Genomic DNA, 11,192 nt, shown 5'->3' on the forward strand with positions numbered 1-11,192 from the left:
AAACTCTATGAATTTTGACAAATGCATAGTGTTGTGAATCTACCATTACAGTACCATACGGAAGAGTTTCACCACTCTGAAATTATCCCCGTGGACTTCATCTATTTAACCGGTCAAAGGCTTTTCCCTTTCTGTGTAAACTTTAAAATCAACTTACTGATATCTATAACTGAGCTTGCTGGAATTTCACTTTAGACCGTATTTTGTGTGTGTGTGTGTTGGAAAGAATTTACATCTTAATTTTATGTGTATTCCAATGCATAAATATGAACTATCTCTTCATATATTAAGAGCTTTAGTTTAAGAGTTTATATTCAGCTTTGATTTTTTCATCAGTATTTTATAATTTTCCACAAATGGATTCTCTACATACTTTGATAGATTTATGCCTATGTATTCAATCTTTTGGTGGCTATTATAAATGGTATTGTTTTTAAATCTCAATTTTCATCTCTTTATTAATGATACATATGCTGTCAGTTGACTTTTGTACAGTAAACTTGAATCCTACAACTATGCTATACTGGCTTTTTAGTTCCAAGAAGTTTTTGATACTTTCAGATTTCCTATATAGATTATCATGTTAGCTGAGAATAAAGAGTTTTATTTCTTCGTTTATAATCATATAACTTTTACTTTAATCTCCATTTTCTTGAACCAATTAGAACTTCCACTACAATGTTGAATAAAAGTGGAGAAGGGCCTTATACTTGTCTTGCTCTTGATCTCAGAAGAAAAAGTCCAGTCTCACACCAGTAAATGTGATGTTGACTATAGGATTCTTTTGGGTATGTTCTCTATTAAAATGAGGAAGTTGCCATCTATTCCTTATCTGAGAAGAGATTTTTTTAAAAATTATGAATGGTTGTTGGATTATGTCATGTACTTTTCCTGCGTTAATTAATATAATCATGATTTTCCTTTTTTAGCCTTTTGATATGGTGGATTGCACTGATTGATTTTGAATGTTGAACCAGCCTTGCATATTTGGAATATAATCTCACTTGGCTGTGGTGTAGAATTCTTTTTATATGTTAGAGAATTGAATTTGATAATATTTCTTGAGCATTTTCATGTCTGTGTTCATGAGAGGTATTGGACTGTAGCTTTCCTTTTTTGAAATGTCTTTCTCTGGTTTTGATATTATATAATGCTGGCCTCATGCAATGAGTCAGAAAGTATTCCTTCTGCTTCTAATTTCTAGAAGAGATTTTCAAAAAATTGGCACCTTTTCTTTTTTAAGTTTCATATGATTAAACATCTGGGCCATGTGCTTTCTTTTTTTGAATGCTATATATTATTGATTCAATATTGTTAATAAATAAAGGATAGTTCTTATTAATTATTTCTCCTTATCTAAGTCTAGTGGTTTTGTGTCTTTCAAACATTTGGCCAATTTCAACTAAGTCATCAAATTTGTCAGCATAGAGTTATTCTTAGTTTTCTTTATTTTAGTTTTAAAGTCCATACTCTGTAAGATTTTAATTTAATTTAAATCCATATATACATATACTATATTTAACCTCCTTTTTTGTATTTCTGTGTCCTAGATACTTTTCCTTACCAGTTATGTAACTTCCTTTTTTATCCCCCCACTTTTTAGGGCTGCACTCAAGGCATATGGAATTTCCCAGGTTAGGGGTCAAATTGGGGCTACAGCTGCCGGCCTACACCACAGCTGCAGCAATGCAGGATCCAAGCTGCATCTGTGACCTACACCACAGCTCATAGCAATGCCAGATCCCCAACCCACTTAGCGAGACCAGTGATCCTGTGAACCCGCATCCTCATGGATCCTAGTTGGATTTGTTTCCACTGTGCCACAACAGGCGCTCCCAAACATTATGTAACTTTCAATATTCCTCATAGGTACACAGTAGTAATGTGTGGTGGGTGGGCTTAGACCTCAGAAGCCAGTCACCACACATCTGCTGTTGGGGGAAATTCTTGGCAGAAAGTGAAGTGTTGCCAAAGTCAGAAGCTGCCCATGTTACTGGAGGAATGATTAGCGTGAACATGGCAGGATACCGCAGAATCCAGAAATACCCTCTATAAATTAGCTTCACCAAGAAATTTCCTCTTGTAATGTGAGAGCCTGGGGACGCTAACAGACCACCCTTGCACTATATCCAGATATTTGCATTACCCTTTCCTAGAAGTCAAAGCAGACCAGGGCACAGCTGAGAGAGGATGCAGGGCCACCTCTTCAGAGCAATAGGACTTGGATTCTTAGAATTTCTGTGAGAGGATAACTGAGTAAGAAGAAAGGCATTTCCACTCTTACTTTGGCTCTGCACTTCAAAAACTGAACATCTGAGTCTTTGGATCCAGAATTTGGCCACTGTCTCCAAATTTTCCCTGTTGAAAAGATTGTTGGGATTCGCATCCATGAAGTAAAACTTCCTATGCTTGTTTTATTTCCTCAGGATAAGTCTCTAGAAGCATTATTTCAATTTAGGAGTGTATACATTGTAATTAGTTTTGTTACATGCTATTAGGAAATATTCTTGCTCATGAGGCAATCATGAGCATAAATTAAATATCTTACTCCCTAGTACCTGTCTTCTGCTCTAATTGGATGGTATTATGATTCTCTGGGGATAATGGGTAACCATTGTAGGGGAGGAGGTGTAGTCTTAGAGTCTTAGTCAGAGAGACTAAGCTGCTAGAACCTGGTCTTGGCAAAAAAAAAAAAAAATGGCTTCAACATGTTGGTTCTATTTACCAAACTGATCTGAGAGGATATCAGGGCATCGGGATGCTGAACTGCTGTTTGATGAAATTCTGTATAGGAGGGGAATAAAACACGAGGGGATAGGGAATGTCCTTCATTCATGAAAGGGCATTTTTCAGATGAAAACCTCAAGAACAACTGATGAGGAAGGAAGGCAAGAGGAAATCATGTTTCATATTATAAATCTGCTTTATTTAGCAATTACAAGTGAGCAGAGAACAGAGGAAGCATCACAGGGATCCAGACCCTGTACATCATAGAAATAGTCATTTGTGCTTTCATGAAGAGAAGACTCAACAACTGTAAGATGGGGAATCCTGGACAACTGGAGAGCAAGGGGAATTGCTCGGATCTGGATCAGAACCCAGGCAATGACCTTCCAGTGTTGAGCAATGAAAGCTCAGGTGGAGCAGGTGTTGGCAGAGAGGAGGGGAGGGCACGCAGCAACCTCACATTCTAACGCTAAGAGTAAGAGAAGAAGGAAGCAGGAGAGAGGAAGCATCGGGAGGAGAAGGCAGTCCAGCTGGAGAGGGGGCCAGAGACGTTGTGGGACCAAAAGCACATGGCAGAACTTCAGTGCCTGTAGCCCTTCCTGCTGGAAGAGGAGGAGGTGGTGGTGGTGTATTTGATGGTGGAACTGCTGCCCCCAGAGGAGCTGAGGCCACCTCCTATGGCTCTGCCACTGCCAGAACTGAAGCCACCTCCAAGGCCGTGACCACTGCTGTAGGAGTAGCCACTGCCTCCACCCAGGCCCAAGCCACTGCCGACACCGCTGGCACCGCCATAGCCGCTGGAGACGGTGGACTGCACCACAGCTGTGGAGGGAAGGGACAAGATCAGCACAAGACACGCTGGCCCATTCATTCTGCCAGACGGAGTCCCGTCAGAAGAGCACAAGGACAAGGGAGGGGGCACGCAAAGCTACTTACAGATGTTGACTTGTCCAACGCCTTCCCCATTCAGCCTAGGAGAGAGGAGACACGGCCATCATGAGACCTGAGAGTCACAGCTGGACTGCTGTGCAGACCCCTTTGTGAGGAGAGTCCGTGGGGAATGCTCTTCCTAAGTGGTTTTCTGAGGGTAGCATCATGGCCAAGACTAGACGGCCTTCGGCTTGAGCTCGTGACTGGACGTCTTGGCGATGGCCCCAGATGTTTGAGGGGGTTGTGTGAGTTACCCACCTGCACTCCTCGCCTTCCAGCAGCTTCCTGTAGGTGGCAATCTCCACGTCCAGGGCCAGCTTGGTGTTCATGAGCTCCTGGTACTCCTTCAGCAGCCTGGCCATGTCCTGCTTGGCCTTCTGCAGGGCATCCTCCAGCTCGGCCAGCTTGTTCCTGGCATCCTTGAGGGCCATCTCCCCACGCTGCTCGGCATCAGCGATGGCAGACTGCAGGCTGGCGCACTAGAGGACAAGATAAGCAGAGGGAACTAGCAACCTGATCTCCAGAGCAGACTAACCATGGTACCTCCTTCCCACTTCGGAAGAGTTCTGGAGCGAGGACCCTTTGGTCGAGTCTTTGTCGGTTCTGCAAACCTTAACTAGCCTAGGAGAGACTAGAGAAAACCTATGCCCTTCTGTGTGGAGCATCGTAGTGAGGATGGGCTGCTGACTGCTGGAAGATAGCACAGCAGATGCAAGATCAGGGACACGGGACGGAATAGATCCACTGGATTGTTTGGAATGTTGACGGCGGATGCTCATTCGCTTAGGCGATGTCACAAACATTCTCTGGGAGGTGGTGATTTGACATGAAACTGTGGAGACCTTGCTTCCCTTCCAACTCATATTTTTGGACAGTGCTTATTTTGATCCTTGTCTTTCCGAGACTTTCTTTTTCACATTTATTCGGAGTGATTTTTCAGCAATCTTCCTCACTCTTTCTGGCTGGTTCTTTTCTCTACCGGCTTGTTTCTTACGTGTGTTCTCTTTTCAGTGCCTCTAGACTATATCTTTGTACCACGGGCCCTATCAGGATCGGGCCTGTCATGAGTTTACTACATGCCCCTTGGCTGAAGTCCTTAGGAACTCACTGAGGGGGTAACTGTGTGCCTTCCTCTCCCTGCTGGCCCCTCAGTGCAAGAAATTTCCCAAATGTGGCTGATGCATGCCTGCTGGTCTAAAAAAAACAATGGTTTAAGCTCCATGGTCCCCACCATACCTGCTTCTTGACGTGGTCGATCTCAGACCGCAGCCTCTGGATCATGCGGTTGATCTCGGAGATCTCCTGCTTGGTGTTGCGCAGGTCATCTCCGTGCCTGCCCGCTGTGACCCGCAGCTCCTCATACTATACGCCAGAGGGAGAGAGGGTGCTTTACGTGGGCTTCACGTGGCAATGGTGACTGCCACGCATTTAGCAAATTAATGCTCCTAGCTTTCCCACGAGACGTTTTAGGAAAAGGGACACCACAAGATCATTGCTGTTCTACACCCACGGCAGACCATCCCTGCCAGGACCACTGACTGCCTAGTTCACTCCAGGGTCAAGAGTGTTCTGCGTGGTTTCTGAGAACCAGCGTCAGGGTGAAGCCGACACAAAGATCTTATCTACAGTAGCTTTTGTCTTGCCTTTGGGTTCTTTGGTTTCCTAGACTTGGACCTAACTACTGCAAAGATCTACTCTGTTAGGGCAGGGGGCGCATCGCTGTGAGAGGACCCCAGCTTCCTAGAAGGAGATTTCCCCAGGGAAGTCTGTAGCCATGGTGGCCTTCAAGGAGGAGGCCCAGGGAGGCTTCATCAGCTGCCCCCGCACCACCCACCTTGGACTGGTACCAGGACTCAGCCTCAGCCCGGCTCCTCTGAGCAATGTCCTCATATTGGGCTTTGACTTCAGCGATGATGCTGTCCAGGTCCAGGTTGCGGTTGTTGTCCATGGAGAGGACCACAGACGTGTCTGAGATGTGGGTTTGCATCTGAGCCAGTTCCTGCAGAACGCGACATCCTTAGATTGTCTTTGCCTGTGACATTTACAGACGTACCCGAGCCCAAGCTTTCCATCCCTCTCAGAGTCTCGTCAGAGTGACTCGAGCAAGGTGAGGGGAGATGCTTACTGCGTCATAGAAGGCTCTTAGGAAGTTGATCTCATCTGTGAGAGAGTCGACCTTGGCTTGTAGTTCAACCTTATTCATGTAGGCAGTATCCACATCCTGAGAAAGAAGACCAAAACTGACAGTCAGATGAACCCTCCTTCCCAGTCTAGCCACCTTTTGGTCTCCCTGCTTATTCTTCTCTTGGCTGCGGGCAGGGACCCAGAGTGCTCTCTTTCTGCAAAGAAGCATGAACCCCCGACCTTACTCAGCTCACCTTCTTCAGATTCACAAATTCATTCTCGGCCGCTGTGCGCTTGTTGATCTCGTCTTCATACCTGGAATTAGAAAGGACGAGACGTACTTGAGCCAGTGGTGAAGCTGATACACAACAGACACCCTGGGACCCCAGTCTCCCCGAGTGGGATATCCAAATGGAACTTTCCTGCCCGCAAGCCTAAGAGATGAGCTCTGTGGTCCCGAAATGGGTTATTTCTTTACTCGCCCCACCCACCTGGCTGGCCCTGTTGTTCTTTTGGGTCTGGGTATAGGCAGTGATTTTGGTTTCATTTCCATGGCCATATTTGCCTGGGAATCATGCCCTCATGTGGACCTGGTCATCCAAGAGACTTGCAGTGTGGGCTTCAGGAAACTGAGCCCCCTTCTCTCCTGTCACTCACTTCTTCTTGAAGTCCTCCACCAAGTCCTGCATCCCCCTGAGCTCTGAGTCCAGGCGGCCTCTCTCCCCCAGGATGCTGTCCAGCTGTCTCCTGAGGTCGTTGATGTACTGCTCGAACAAAGGCTCCAGGTTCTGCCTGACAGTCTTGATGCCCTGCTCCTGCAGCAGGGTCCACTTGGTGTCCAGCACCTTGTTCTGCTGCTCCAGGAATCGGACCTGGAGGAAGAGCAGATGGTTATTTGCCAGACGAAAGATGGAAGAGAGAGATGTGAGTTGCCTGGTCCCCAAGCAGACCTGGGTGGTCTCCATGAGGCTGGGCTACTCCAGAGCATGTACAGAGACTCAGGCTGCCAGTTGTGTTTTCCTTGACAGCACATAGCTATCACTGGCTATGTTCTTCCTTGAAGTTTTAAGATACCTTCCTCTAAGGTATGGAGGCTGTCACTGTCTTTCCAAGTTTCTTTTATTCCTCTTCATAAGCACAGTCACAGACTAGTTCACAGTAGTGTTTCTTTGGTGTATTGCACAGTTTTCTTGGAAATTATACCTCCATTAAAGTGTTCCCAGATATGTAGAAACTCACGATCAATTTTGAATCCTATTAATAACTGAATTCCAGTTTATTTTCCCATTCAGTGCATGAGTCTCCTCTGAAACCAACTCCCTTAATAGTCAAAATCTGGTTCTGCAGATTGCGTATCTCTATGGATATGTACTTCGTTCTGAGTCTTTTTTCCCCCTAGAATTTCCTTTTCTCTTTTATTTTCGTTCCTCTTGTTTCCCCCCTCTGTAGGGCTCTAGAGCAGTTTCCACTGTAATTCTGTTTTTAATTTGTGAGACCCTTCAGAAGGTCAGGCTAACCCGTTCCTTGCCCTCCTTCCCTTTCCTTTGCTTCAGGGTTATCAAGAGCTGAGAATTCTTTCCAGGCAGAAATGAGAGACCTCCAAGGGATCGGCGGTTCTGAACGATTCCCATCACCTCCTGCCTCCTGTCCACACAGAGCCTGTCCTGCATCCCAGTGGAGAGCTGGCCTGAGTCCCCTCCTCCCCGTGTCCTGAGTCTCTCCCTGGTAGGACTCATGGGTTGGTTCTTTAGTCTGGGGGCTGAAATCCCAGTGGAGGGCAGGTGCTCCAGGCTCACCTTGTCGATGAAGGAGGCGAACTTGTTGTTGAGGGTCTTGATCTGCTCCCGCTCCTCGGTCCTCACCCGCTGGATGGTGGGGTCGATTTGCAGGTTCAGAGGGGTGAGGAGATTCTGGTTGATGGTGACCTCTTGGATGCCTCCGGGGGGCACACAGGGAAGCCAGAGCCCCCATAGCCCCCAACAAAGCCAGCTCCACCACCGAGCCCAAAGCCACCACTACCAGCACCAAAACCAAATCCACTCCTGGCTCCACCTCCAAAGCCGAAGCCAGCCCCAACTCCGCCGCCATATCCACCAGCGATGGAGATCCTCTTGGAGCCGCCCAGGCTATAGAGGCTGCGGCTGCCAAAACCAGCTCCTCCACACACTCCAGACAGGCCGCCACTGCCCCTGGAGCGGGACACGGAGACAGTGCTGAAGCCAGAGCGGCAGACCCCGGGGACTCTGGCTGAGCTGGCACTGAAGCCCCGGCGGCCGCTGCTTTGGCTCCTCACGGTGGATCTGCAAGACATGGTTCCTGAGGATGAGAAGGCTGAAGAAAGGCGTGAGAGGTGGAGGGTAGAGCTGAGGGGAGCAGATCTGTGAGAGGAGCTTCCCAGCAGCAGCTTATATATGGAGAAGAGGGGCTGGGCTCAGTCCTGGAAGGTGAGCTTGCAGGTTGGGAAGGGCTGGGCTTTGCAAACAGTGAGATCACATCTGGGTTATTAGAAATGTTATGAAATATGAGGATTGCATTTTTGGTTTCCTTTAGTCAGGGAAAATTTCTCCTGCCTTCCAGCTTTGACTTGATTTCAGTACAATAAGACTATTCTCAACTCACTGAGCTGGGAGTTAGTCACTGTCTTACAGAAAGATTTATATGTTATGCACGTGTGTGAAATGTACTGAGGCTCCTCTCCACCTGCTGTTTCTCACAGTGAAGACACTGGAGATCAAACTAATTCATTGCTTATCCCCTGAGTATAATTATTAGTGTCTTTCATTGTTTCTAGAAGTTAGAGTTTTTGCTTTCTTTAATAGTTTCACGTGGGTAGATCAGTAAATTGACAATATAATGGGCCTCTCCACCTATCACTGGGTTTTATAAAAAGTACCTCATGGTCAGCCTCATATCATCTATACTTCCACCCAATTCCTTATCATTCCTGAAATATTTGAAAGAAAATCCCAGAGATCGTGTCATTTCTTTGGGATATAATTCAATGTTTATATGTAAATGAGTGCGCCTTTAAAATATATAACCAAATACCATTTATATATCCTTAATATTTATATATTCACTAGACATCAAGAAGTGTCTATTCAATATTGAAATCCTGTGTGTTATTCATATTTTTTATTTTCATTGTCTAAATCAGGATTCTAATAAGTTTCATACGTATCATGTGGTAATATGTCCTTAAACAATATGTCTTTAAAATCATTTAAATCATTAAATCCCCCTTCTCTTCTTCTTCTTCTGCCTTTTTTTTTTTTTTGCTTTTCAGGGCCACACTTGTGGCATATGGAGGTTCCCAGGCTAGGGGTCCAATCAGAGCCACAGTTGCTGGCCTACACCATAGCCACAGCAATGCCAGATCCAAGGCACATCTGTGACCTGCACCACAGCTCACAGCAAGGCCAGATCCTTAACCCACTGAGCAAGGCCAGGGATTGAACCTACAACCTCATAGTTCCTACTCAAATTAGTTTCCACTATACCATAACAAGAACTCCCCCCTCCTCTTCTTGACTTGCAATTCATTTGTGAAAGGAACCAGGTTCTTTGTCCTGTGCAGTTGTCCATTCTTGGAGTTTTCCAACTGCATAGTCACTTTGTCTTATTTAACATGATCTCCTCTGCTTCGTGTATCCTGTAAACTGACAGATAAAACTACAATCTTAATGAGCTCTCTATTTAAACATACCAGATGTAGAGGTAGTAGAATGCCTATTTATATATTGATTATTGTTATTTACGTACTTGTATATTTTAAAATTAAGTAAATAATGCATGTTTACATATTTAAAGAAAAAAAATATGCTCAAGGCCGTGGTCTAGCCATGCAGTCCTGTGTGGGAAGACAGGCCGTGTTCCACTTCCCTGTGTATCCTTGTAGGAACTTCCCTTAGTTACTTCTCTGTATTCTTCCTGGGTCACATGTGATGCACGTGATCATGTATGTGTTTTGTATGTGTGTGTGTGTATTTGTCTCCTATCTCTGTGTTTTCCCTTGGTTCTCATGTAATATGATTGCTATCTCATAATTATTGATCTGCCTTTACCTGTGATCCATTATTATTCATTGGCAATGCTTTGTGCTGCTCTCAGCTTGGTCTTCATTTCTATGGTGGCTTTATTTATTCACTTGTTTATCATTGCCTTCCTGTCTTTTCTTTCTTTCTCTTCCTTTCTTTCTTTCTTTCTTTCTTTCTTTCTTTCTTTCTTTCTTTCTTTCTTTCTTTCTTTCTTTCTTTTTTTCTTTCTTTCTTTCTCTCTCTCTCTCTCTCTCTCTCTCTCTCTCTCTCTCTCTCTCTCTTTCTCTCTCTCTCTGTTTCTTTCTTTCTCTTTTCTTTTTAGGGAAAGAAAAACCACCTGCAGCATGTCAAAATTCCCATGCTACGGTTCAAATTGGCCAACAGCTGCCAGCCTAGGTCACAGCCACAGCCACAGAAACAGGGGGCCTGCAACCGTGACCTACGCTGCCACCTATGGCAACGCCAGATCTTTAACCCACTCGGTGAGGCCGGGGTTTGAACCCACACTCTCATGGACATGGACACTATGTCGGGTTCTTAAGCCAAACCACAGCGGGAGCGCCTTCTTTTCTAAGCTCTACCAGCTAATATTTTTCTTTTATTGTCTCATTATACTGCCTCTTTGTTCTCTTATTTTATCATGGTGTTTATTTTACTGCCTTTGGGGTAATATTTTATTGTGACCTTTTTCTATTGAGGATTTTCTGTATTTCCTTGTTTTTCCTTTTCTTTGCATTTTTTAAAGGATAGCACTGGGAACTATATCTAGTCACTTATGATGGAGGGCAATATGAGAAAAAGAATGTGTATATGTTGTGTGACTGGATCACTCTGCTGTACAGTAGAAAATTGACAGAACACTGTAAACCAGCTACGATGGAAAAAAATAAAAATAGTTTGAAAAATAAAGAAAGAAAGAATCCCTTGTGGATCCTGGAATGGTCCCTTTCTAGTGAGAGTTCATCTTTGAATGAGGTAAGCTCTTTCTGGACCTGTCCGTTGCAGACAGGATTCTGGGAGGAGGGGCCAGGCTTCCTCCAGACTAACAGGAATTCTCTTTATGACACAGGCTGTGTGAATAATTCTTTTAATTTTAATTCTGTCAAGCCCAGGAGGATGGCTGCAGTGTGTGTGGCTCACAGCTCATAGTCTCAGGCTTTCTTTGCTTCCCCAACACATGTGCCAGTGGGTCTTGCCTCTTACTCATTTCTCAGCCCTGCCTTCACTGTGTCTTAAAACTCCTTGGCAAATAGGGTCTTGCCTGCAGCCCCCACACCCACTTCTGACTATTGCAAACCAAAGGTTCTTGGATATCTACCTGAGGAGCTGTCCCTTACCTCCGCACAGGAGGAGTTGCATGAGTCAGCAGTGCCC

At 45.2% G+C, this 11,192-nt stretch overlaps 1 pseudogene across 1 annotated transcript; it reads right to left on the reverse strand.

Moving 5' to 3' along the window:
* Positions 2,916-11,192, reverse strand: LOC106507259 (annotated as a pseudogene). The gene is made up of 10 exons (XR_002343949.1): positions 11,137-11,192; positions 7,578-8,081; positions 6,439-6,653; positions 6,036-6,096; positions 5,783-5,878; positions 5,492-5,656; positions 4,894-5,019; positions 3,916-4,136; positions 3,664-3,698; positions 2,916-3,549 (listed from the first exon to the last, which is right to left on the reverse strand). The product of XR_002343949.1 is annotated as a keratin, type II cytoskeletal 6A-like (transcript).

The sequence above is a fragment of the Sus scrofa genome, chromosome 5 (assembly GCF_000003025.6).
Source record: "Sus scrofa isolate TJ Tabasco breed Duroc chromosome 5, Sscrofa11.1, whole genome shotgun sequence".
Lineage (NCBI taxonomy): Eukaryota > Metazoa > Chordata > Mammalia > Artiodactyla > Suidae > Sus > Sus scrofa.